This window comes from Bos javanicus, chromosome 1 (assembly GCF_032452875.1).
Source record: "Bos javanicus breed banteng chromosome 1, ARS-OSU_banteng_1.0, whole genome shotgun sequence".
Lineage (NCBI taxonomy): Eukaryota > Metazoa > Chordata > Mammalia > Artiodactyla > Bovidae > Bos > Bos javanicus.
In genome coordinates, this window is record NC_083868.1 from 155,394,881 (window position 1) to 155,404,676 (window position 9,796).

At 46.5% G+C, this 9,796-nt stretch overlaps 1 long non-coding RNA gene across 3 annotated transcripts; it reads left to right on the forward strand.

The window, feature by feature from the left end:
• The first annotated feature begins 163 nt into the window (after positions 1-163).
• Positions 164-7,817, forward strand: LOC133252617 (uncharacterized). Of its 3 annotated transcripts, XR_009738000.1 has the most exons (3): positions 164-2,521; positions 2,867-2,905; positions 3,327-7,817. It is a non-coding gene; the product is annotated as an uncharacterized LOC133252617 (long non-coding RNA). The 3 variants fall into 3 exon arrangements; XR_009737997.1 differs by lacking the exon at positions 2,867-2,905; XR_009738001.1 differs by lacking the exon at positions 164-2,521 and having other exon boundaries at positions 2,535-2,905.
• The last annotated feature ends 1,979 nt before the right edge of the window (positions 7,818-9,796 follow it).

Sequence of the window (9,796 nt, forward strand, 5' to 3'; positions counted from 1 at the left end):
GCTCGGCGGACCCGCGCGCCGCCGCCGCCGCCGCCGCGGCTCCCGCCCGGTTCTCCCCCTGGCGGCGGAGCCTCGGCGGCCGCCCGCCCGCAGGGCGCGCCGGAGCCCTAGCCGCCGCCGCCGCCGCCGCCGCGCGCCGCTCCCGGCTCCCTCCCCGCGCGCGCCGGCCGGGCCCGGGGCGCAGCGGGCGGCCAGGGGCGCGCGCCGAGACGGGCGCCGGAGCCGCGACCACCCGGGCGCGAGGGTAAGTGTGGGCGCGCGGGGGGCGCGGCGCGGCCCTGGGCGCCGCCAGCCCGGCCCCTCGCCTCTCCCGGGCCCCCCGCGCGCGCACCCCGCCTCCTGCAGCCGGCGGCTTCCTCCCGCGGTTCGCTGTTTGGCTGGGCTTTTGGGGGGTACGGGGGGGCTCCGGGGGTGACTGTGGCTGAGTGCCAGCGGAGGAGGAAGTCAGGGCAGAGGACCCCCGCGCCGCGCCCCCACCCAGGCCGGCCGGTGGGCGGAGGCTCGCCCCCCGCCCGGGGCGCAGGACCGGCTCTCCCCTCCGCGGCGCTCGGTGGAGACGATCCCGCCTAGAGGGCCTCCTTGCCCGCCAGGCGGCTCCGCTCCCCTCCCCGCGCCCCACCCTCGGCCCGCAGCGCCCCATCCGGGAGCGCAGTGCCCCCTCCGCGGAGCACGTGGCGGGCGAGTCGGGGTCCTCCTGCAGACCCCCTCCCCCGCCGCCACTCCTCGTTCATTGAATGTCCTCCCGGGGCAGCGCTCCTGCTTTTCACCCCATTGGCCAAAGACGCCTAAACTGAGGGCCACTCGCTCCACAGAGCAGGGAGCACAAAGGGCAAGTCAGGAGGCTGAAATGACTGGGGACTCGGGGAGCGGGGCGAGGGGACCTTTCCAGAGGGGACTGAGACGCCACAGGCCTCGGGGGGCTGGGTGACCGAGGACCCCGGGCTGAGGAGAAGCGGGAACTCGGTTTGTCCTCTTTTCCTAAGGGAGCTCACAGGTCTTTTGTGTCGTTTTGTCTTTGGGAAATTCTCAAGGAGTATAACCACAGAAAATGACTCCTGTTTACTCAAAGTTAAGGAAATTGGGGAAACGAGGTGTTTTTCTGTGTGTGTGTGTGTGTGTGTGTGTGTGTGTGTGTGTGTGTAGTTAAGTTTGTGGCTTGAACTGTCAAACGTCAGTTTGTAACAGTAAGGACCGCAGAGGCGCCCCGGTGTATTTTTTAGAAGCTGCACTTTCTTGAGTTCCGTTCACTTACGGCTGGCTCTCTCATGAAGCCCCGGTAAATAACTGTGCTTCGAGGGAAGCTCCGGGAGCAGGAGGCAGAAGGCTCAGATCTCCGTCCCGCCAGTACAGAGCACTGTTTGCAGGGAAGTTCCTGGAAAGTGGCTGTGGGCTGAGAACTCAGCTTTTCCTCAAAGCTCTGTGAGGTCCTCTTCTGTCAGATGTCTATGAATAAGGCACCCTGGGAAAATCCTGATGTCCTTGCCGGCTTGCTTTATCTTTTACACGGTGGTTGAATCTACTTTCAAGTCCTGGTAACAGCACATCGACTGTGCTGTATTTCTGTGTGGTTTTTCTAAATAAAAGGAGGGCAGCGCTTGTCTTCACCCTGGCTTCTGATATGCCCATTCTTTTCTATTAATGGGTATTGAATTCACTGAAATTGATCCGTCTTTTTCAGTTGATTGTCATTTTATGCAGAGTCGGCAATCGCAAAGACGGAAGAATGTAGAAAGTTCATGAATTAGTGTTCTTTTAGAGAACTGGCACCTTGCTTTTTAAGACACAGGTGCCCACCTCAGCTCCTGGTTCTAAAGCAAAGCAAAAAGGTGTAAATGATCCCAGTGGGCAAAACAAAATCAAACACAAGTGTTTCTTCCTGGACCACTTTTCTGCCTCCACAGGATCCAAAAGACACCAAATCCTTCTGCCTTCATTTACCAAAATGCTGAATAGCCTAACTAGTACCAATATCTCCATCTGGGGATGACATCAGGTTTGGAATGGAAAGAATAAATTCTCAGTCTTTAATTGCTGCTTATTAGCAATTTCTTATAGCAGGCAGCTGATTCTCCAATTCTGAAAGCCTGAAATGAAGCTTAGCAGAAATGGAAATATTGAAAAAAAAAGGTTGTTTCTTCTCCCTTACATACTTTTACATTACTCATCTACTACCCCAAGTCATTCACCACACCCTCAGAATTTAAGGTGGTAAACCAAGGGAATGTTTTGCTCCAACTTTTTGAATTTGTTTTTCCCCTTGCAAATAGTCTTATACAGAGAACTCATAGGCACTATTACAACATAGAATTGTGTAACAATGGGTACAGTACATGAAATAACATATCTTGTAAACTCTTATGTAAACCTTTCCCCCTGGCACATAGTAGGAATACATTAAACACTTACCCAATTAAGAAGTTAATGAAATATTGTAATTGGCCACAAATTCGATAGTACAGGGCTAAGGGTTTTTTTGTTTTTTTTTCAGAAGGAAGAATCATTTTGCCTGAAAATTATTAGGGTAATATATTTGTGCTCCTTGGTGTCTTTTGTTTTGTTTTGTTTTTGTTTTTTAAACAAGTCCAAACCTAATTTAAATGGTTGAAAGACAAGTATATCTGAAACATATCAATCAGTTAATAATAATAGCTAGTGTCAAATGCTGACTATTTTCCTAGGAGGACAGACAATAAACTATTGTGTCCTAAATAGCATGAGAAAGATGCAAAGGAAGAATAAGAGTATTGGCCTGCAAGGGACTTATTTGCTGGGAAAATTACATTAAATTCAGACAACTCAGTGGGTCAGTAAATGGCTTGAGGCAAAGGAATACTTTAAATAAATAGATTTTTTTTTTCTTTTTTAGACCAGAGGAAATAGACATCCTGAAGTTCCAGGTTGGCAGGTATTTTTAGAGTTAATTCGTTGAGTCAAAACTTTCGGGGCCATCCAAACAAACATCTTGAGTGAAAAGAAGCTTGCCCCTTACCTCCAAAGAGATGAGGATTTTGTCTATAGAACACTTACCCAGGGTAGAATTTAGTGTACACTGTATGAATGAACAATAACCTAAGTAGTTCATTCCATCTTTGTATACTTTGTACATCTTTTTCTTAAACTGCAGAGAATCAGTCTTCCTAAAATGTCCAGCTGTCAGTCTTAGTTCTGCCACTTGCTGCAAACCAGAGCCATCTGTTGTATCAGTCAGGATAGGCTGTGTTAGCTGGAGTGACAAACAGTCCCAAGAATTAGTAACCATGATGGCACAAGTTGTCTTGGTGTGTGATGTGTCTGCTGCAGGTTGACTGGTCTCTTCCGTGTCCTAGGCCGACAATGTTGCTCTGGGAGAATGAAGATCACCCTGGAGGGTCTCATGCTGGTATTTAAATGCTGCGGCCACAAGGCACACCTCTTCTGGGCTCACGACTCACTGTCCAGGACTAGCGACGTGGCTGCATGGAATCATCTCAAGACCAGATAGGGCAGTCTGTCTTGCTGTCTGTGCTCCATAGGGGAGAGCTGTGCTGCACAGCTCTAAGGACTGCTTTACTCATGGCGGCTTGTGTCCACATGCCCACTCCAGATAAATGATTTCTTCCTGCCACTCGGGGGCCCAGATGTTCCGCTCCTCAGGGCAGGCGCTCCCAGAGAGACCACTAGCTAATAAGAGACACGCTCTGGGTCCTTTCACCGTCAGCTCTCTGAATGCAGCATGATCATTCGCCCCTCCACACCAAGACGTGGTGCCCTATTGATTTTAAGTCTCTTTTACTTAAAATGCACTTACTTCTGTTGTTTATATTTCATTGTCTCAAGGCTTGTTTTCCCTGAAAGGCTGCGATGAACAGGAACTTTTAAGAGCTGCTATCTGGAGATGTCATGATGATTATCAAACTTTGAAATTTGGTTTCAAGTCATGACTTCCCTTATTTTAAATGTCATAGTCTTGTGACACAGATAAAGCGTTCTCCTGGAAGTATCCATTCATGCATCCGTTCATCCAGCTTTTTGTGCATTCGGTGAACACTGTGTGCCTACCAGGTGCCGGGCACCATATGAAGAGCTGGGGATATGGAGGTGGGTTGTTGTTGTTTAGTTGCTAAGTCGTGTCTGACTGTTTTGCAACCTCATGGGCTGTAGCCCGCCAGGCTTCTCTGTCCATGGGATTTCCCAGGCAAGAATACTGGAATGGGTTGCCATTTCCTTCTCCAGGGCATCTTCTTGACCCAGGGATCGAACCAGCGCCTCCTGCTTTGGCAGGTAGATTCTTTACCCCTGAGTCACCTGGGAAGCCCTATGGAGTGGATAGAGTCCTCCTTTGCAAGAAATATATTTTCCAACTGGACAAATAGAATTTTGAATTTTGATTTCTATTAGAATTGCAATAGTAATAGAGCCACCTAGTGCTGTGGGAACACTAGGATAGAAGCAAATAACTCTCTGGTGGGATTGAGGAACGTTCCACGGAGACATTGGACTAAGTCTTGAGGATAAATGAGATTCCTTTAGGCAGGAAAGGAAGCTGGAGGGAGGGTTGTTGAAGCAGAGAGTCCATCATGAGTCAGGGGCCTGAGGATGACAAAGCTTGTCATTTAGTGAACTACAGAGAATTCACTGTGGCTGGAACGGGGTCTTTACAAAGGATGAAACCAAAGAGCTTCAAGCTGTGAAGATCCTCGGAGACATACTCTGCATAGACGTTATCCCGTCCCTCAAGGGATTTCAAACTCTTACATCTCCCTTGGTCCAAGCATGAATGTAAATGAACAAAGCAGGTGGAGCTGAAGCCATTAGGGACTGTGGCAAGCAGGAGAAGAGGTTCTTTGTCTAAATGTAGTGGTCAGTTTGGCCAGTGGTGCCGGATGTCAGACCTTCCAACTTTTAAAGAGAAGCTGCTGATTCAGATTTATATGAAAAATTAAAACATTACATGTTGAGGACTTATCCACATTTTAAAGAACACACATAGAGGGAAAACATGTCTATGGGTCAAAACCAGCTTAAGGATCCCCAGTTGCATGTCTCTTGCTGCAGGAGCCAGGGAGTCATTAAAGCGTATAAAGATAGGATAATACCGTCAGGTCCCTCTAGAAGGATCCCTCTGGAGGCAGAGTGGACAGGAAAATCTTGGAGCCAGGAGAGTCTAGCCGATACTTCATAACCATTTGAGTGATGATGCAAAGCCCTTGATAAGGACACAGCCTTCCGAGTATATAGGGTACATGCGTGCTCAGTTGCTAAGTCACGTCAGACTGTGACTCCATGGACTGCAGCCCGCCAGGCTCCCCTGTCCTTGAGATTCTCCAGGCAAGAATACCAGAGTGGGTTGCCATTTCCTCCTCCAGGGGATCTTCCCAACCCAGGGACTGAACTGGTGTCTCCTGCATCTCCTGCATTGGCAGGCAGATTTTTAACCACTGCAGCACCTGGGAAGGCCATGCATGGGGGAGACCCAATAAATATTTACAAAACTAATGAACGAAAGAGAAGAAATGTTCAGAGGAGGGACACACGTTTTGAGTCCTCCTTATGTTATGCCCTTCCTTTGCTAGACTGTTTGTTTTTCAAGACCACAATGATGGTTTATTTTAATGACTTAAAAAAATTTCTTTGCATATCGTTGTTTTCAGCATCGTGTTGGTTTTCGGCGTACAGCATAGTAATTCAGTTACACGTATGCATATATTCATTCTTCTTCAGATTCACTTCCCGTATTGGTTATTATGGAATATTGAGTAGAGTTCCCTGTGCTGTACACTAGGCCCTTGTTGTTGTCTGTTTTATATATAGTAGTGTGTGTGTTAATCCCAAGCTCCTAACTTATTCCTCCTTGCTGCATCCATTTCCCTTTTGATAACTGTAAGTTTATTTTCAAAATTTGTGTGTCTATGTCTGGAAACATGTTCATTTATATCATTTTTTTAAAACTTCACATATGAGTGATATCATACTTGTCTTTCTCTGCCTGACTTAGTTTTCTCTGACAGATGGATGGATAAAGAAGATGTGGTATGTGTAAGCAGTGGAATATTACTCAGCCATGAAGAAGAATGGAGTAATGCCCTTGCAGCAATGTGGATGCACCATGATCTTTTCTTGATTGGATACGATTTTTCTGTATCACTCTCTGATAAATATTACTGTTTGTTTGTTTTTTAATGCACAAATCATTCAGTGCAGGACACAAAGATCAGCAGCTGTAAGAATATCTACTCTCTAGGACTGAACTTTCTGATCTGTCCACCTTCTTAAGGAATGCCAGCTGAACAGATGGATCTTATTCTAGGCCCTACAACTGGACTCTCGGGCTCCGTGAAACTGTAGAGACCCATTTGGATAGCTTATGTATGTTTCTAGTGAAAGCCAAGCTCCTTATTACTATCCCCCAGAGTATATTATAACTCAGTCTGTCCTACCCATATGCCTAAGACTGTCTCAATGTTGTTAATTTTTCAGTTAAAAAAGCGTGAGTCCACTGAACTCTTCTTTCTCACAGCTTCTCTCCTGCTTTGAAACCATACTTGTATGCCGTTCCACAGTCAGCAGTCTGAAAGAACTCCCCACACTCTCCCATAAACTCCTATAAAATCTTAGAATCACTGGGTATTTTTTCATAAGGTGTGGCGGTTTCTTGTAGGTTCTATCCCCCTGGGCACATCCAGATTCTCCAAGCCACTCGGTTCACTGGACAATGAAATCTTTAAATTCTCAACAACTCGCTCTACAAATTGTCATTTTTTAGCTCAGCTTTCCTGAGGTTTAATCTCTATAGGATAAAACACACCTATTTTATATATTCTGTGAGTTTCGAAGACAGTGGAGCAGCATGAACAAACTATACTATTTTCAGCAAACTTCAGAATAAATCAATGGGCAGAACAGAAAGTGAAGAGGAGCTAAACAGCCTCTTGATGAACATGAAAGAGGAGAGTGAAAAGCTGTCTTAAAACTCAACATTCAAACACTAAGATTATGGCATCTGGTCCCATCATACCATGGCAAATAGATGGGGAAACAATGGAAACAGTGACAGACTATATTTTCTTGGGCTCCAAAATCACTGCAGATGGTGACTGCAGCCATGAAATGAAAAGATGTTTGCTCCTTGGAAGAAAAGCTATGACCAACCTAGACAGCGTATTAAAAAACAGAGACATTACTTGGCCAACAAAGGTCCATCTAGTCAAGGCTGTGGTTTTTCCAGAAGTCATGTATGGATGTGAGAGCTGGACTATAAAGAAAGCTGAGCACCGAAGAATTGATGCTTTTGAATTGTGGTGTTGGAGAAGACTCTTGATAGTCCCTTGGACTGCAGGACATCCAACCAGTCCATCCTAAAGGAGATCAGTCCTAAATATTCTTTGGAAGAACTGATGTTGAAGCTGGAATTCCAATACTTTGGCCACCTGATGTGAAGAACTGACTCTTTGGAAAAGACTCTGATGCTGGGAAAGATTGAGGGCAGGAGGAGAAGAGGACAACAGAGGATGAGATGGTTGGATGGCATCACTGACTAGATGTTCATGAGTTCAAGCTCTGGGAGTTGGTGATGGATAGGGAAGCCTGGCGTGCTGCAGCCCATGGGGTCACAAAGAGTCAGACACAACTGAGCGACTGAACTGAACTGAGCCTTGGGTGTCTGACTACCTAGATTCTAATCCTGGTTCAACTACCTGTATGACCTAGAGCAAGTCTCCTAATATTCTGCCTCAACTTTCTTATCCTTGTGATGGAAATAATCATTTTAACCACCTCCTCTGGTAAGTATATGCCCAGTGTTTCAACACAGCTGGTACTCAATAAAGGCTCACAATTGCTTCTTTTGTTAATGTTTTCATTATGAATAATTCTAGTAGAAAAGAAATCCTGGGGTTTAAAGAAAAATAAAAATGAATTGACTGGAATGTAAGTGGGGTAGGAGCAAGTCCCTCCTGGGTGACTTGCTGGTGTGCCAGGGGTAAACAAAGCCCCGGAATAATGATGGCCACTGCTTCTGGAATATTTATTTTTTTACTTAAATATTTTGGAAGAAACTCTTTTTCTGTTACATACCCTGGAACTGAATACAACGTTTTGCATGCATTTTTAAGGAAAAGAAGTGTCTTTGAGACTTGGACAGGGAGGGGTGGGACCTGCGTGGGGGCTGCCTTTGTTTCTTTCTGCTGCTCTGTATCCTCCATTGCTTTGATGGAAACATTTGCAAATTTCAGACCGTCCACCTAGCAGCATTTACCTCAAGGTGGTTAGAATACCTATTTTTATATGCCGTGAATGCTGCCCAAATGCAGAATCTTTGCCATTAGTCAGCGTTCACAGTTTAGATGAAAAGTCAGGAAGAAATGTATTAAAGCAGAAGCTTGGGAAGGTCAGGTCACCAGGAACAGAATTCTAGTTCTGGTTCTGTAACTCATCAGCTCGTTTGTGGATGTCTTCCCAACTGTCATTCCCACATACCTAGAATAAACACGTGCTGTTGAAAGAGCTTGTGATGGACACCTAATCTTCATTATCTCAATTTCCTAAGCCATAAAATTGGAACAGCAGATCTCAAACTTGAGTGTGTTCAGGAATTAGCTAGAATGCTCATTGCAATGCAGGTTCCTCGGCTCTAAGTCCGTGCATTCAGGTTCAGTAGAAACAAGCTGGGATCCAGCAATCCCCACGGATTTGAGAAATGAGGGCTGTAAGGGGGAAAATGCAACCCAAAACTGAGGTGCCTACTTCCTTGTTTACCCTCCCTGGTACATGCACATTCTCACTCGCACCCTCACGCTGAAAATGCTGTGTGAGGACTGCTTTCGGCATAGGTAGATCCAGCTGCTCAAACAGTGTCACCAACTATCTCTTGGTTCTGCTTTCTTCTGTTTTAACTTGATTCTCGGTCTGATTGTCCCTTCGCTGGAGCAAGCTACCCTTCCAGGCTTCTATTCTTCTGACATAGGAACCCCAGCCCAAAGAGCTTCCCTCTTTCTCAAAGTTTCGAGCTAAAGAATTATACCTGGTTGTGACTGGATCAACTTACATCCTATACCCAGACCTGGGCTCATCGCCCTGGTCAGGGGCTGTGGTACTCTGACTCACTAGTCTTGGGTCAAATGCCCGCCTTGGATTCATGAATGTAGCCATCCTACCCAAATCAAGTAGTCTGCAGTTAAGGAGATATGATTCTCCAAGATAAATGGGATTATGTTTCCAGAAACAGGAAAAATGATTACAAATTGACCAGAACTGTAGATTTCCAGCCACTACCTTACGTTTTTTGGAAGCACTTAGATGAGAATGATGGAGAAGGAAATGGCAACCCACTCCAGTGTCCTTGCCTAGAGAATCCCGTGGACAGAGGAGCCTGGTGAGCTGCTATCTATGGGGTCACACAGAGTCGGACAGGACTGAAGTGACTTAGCAGCAGCAGCAGCAGCAGCAGATGAGAATGAGCCAACTGCTCTGTTACAGACGGACAACATATGTGTCGATACATTGAGGCCTTCAGCTTTCCAGGAGATCCAACAGGGCCTGGGAAAGGCTTGGGTTATTACAGTCCCTGACCCAGTTGCCTCATCCACTTACCCCAGTGTTTTTCAGTTCAGTTCAGTAGCTCAGTCATGTCCGACTCTTTGCAACCCCATGGATTGCAGCATGCCAGGCTTGCCTGTCCTTCACTATCTCCCGAAGTTTGCTCAAATTCATGTCCATTGAGTCAGTGATGCCATCCAACCATCTCATCCTCTGTCGTCCCCTTCTCCTCCTGCCTTCAGTCTTTCCCAGTATCAGGGTCTTTTCCAGTGAGTCATTTCTT